Source organism: Neopelma chrysocephalum, unplaced genomic scaffold (assembly GCF_003984885.1).
Source record: "Neopelma chrysocephalum unplaced genomic scaffold, ASM398488v2 Primary Assembly neopelma1_95741, whole genome shotgun sequence".
NCBI classification, from domain to species: domain Eukaryota; kingdom Metazoa; phylum Chordata; class Aves; order Passeriformes; family Pipridae; genus Neopelma; species Neopelma chrysocephalum.
This window is the reverse complement of record NW_020924404.1, coordinates 2978-3799: the sequence shown is the minus strand read 5'-3', so window position 1 is coordinate 3799 and position 822 is coordinate 2978. Positions and strand designations below refer to the sequence as shown.

Genomic DNA, 822 nt, shown 5'->3' with positions numbered 1-822 from the left:
CCCCCCCCCCCCCGAGTATGTAGGGGGGGGGGGCCCATGGGATGGGGTGGGCTCCCCTCGGCGGTGCCGGCCTCAGCAGCGTGACCCCCCCCCCCGCGGCGGGATGGCTCGTTTCGGAGAGGAGGTGGCGGCCCGTTACGGGCCCGGCGGCGGCGGGAGCGGCCCCGGGGCGGCGGCGGGGGGCCGGGGCGCGGGAGGGGGTCCTCGGCAGGGCCCCCCCGGGGCGCAGCGCCTCTACAAACAGTCCATGGCCCAGCGCGCCCGCACCATGGCCCTGTACAACCCCATCCCGGTGCGGCAGAACTGCCTCACCGTCAACCGCTCGCTCTTCCTCTTCAGCGAGGACAACGTGGTGAGGAAATACGCCAAAAAGATCACCGAATGGCCATATCCTTTTGGGGCTGGAGGGGGGAGAAACCCCCGCGCCGGATCCCCCCACCCCTACCCCCGGGCACGGGGCGCCCGGCTCTGGCACCCCCCGCACCCCGCGAGGGGGGAGCTGGGACCGGCACGAGGACCCCCCGGCCCCCGGGCTGTCGTGGGGTCACCGTGTCCTGCGTTGGGATCCCCGGTCCTGCATTGGGGTCAGCGTGTCCTGCACTGGGGTGCCCGGTCCTGTATTGGGGTCACCGCGTCCTGTATTGGGGTCGCTTGGGCTGCATTGGGGTTGCTGTGTCCTGCATTGGGGTCCCCAGTCCAACATTAGGGTCCCCAGTCCAGCATTAGTGTCCCCAGTCCAGCATTAGTGTCCCCAGTCCTGCATTGGGGTCCCCAGTCCAACATTAGGGTTCCCAGTCCTGCATTGGGGTCACCATGTCCTGC

At 70.4% G+C, this 822-nt stretch overlaps 1 pseudogene; it reads left to right on the top strand.

Annotated features, from left to right (window-relative positions):
- Nucleotides 1-7: 7 nt before the first annotated feature.
- On the top strand, nt 8-538 carry LOC113980975 (annotated as a pseudogene).
- The last annotated feature ends 284 nt before the right edge of the window (nt 539-822 follow it).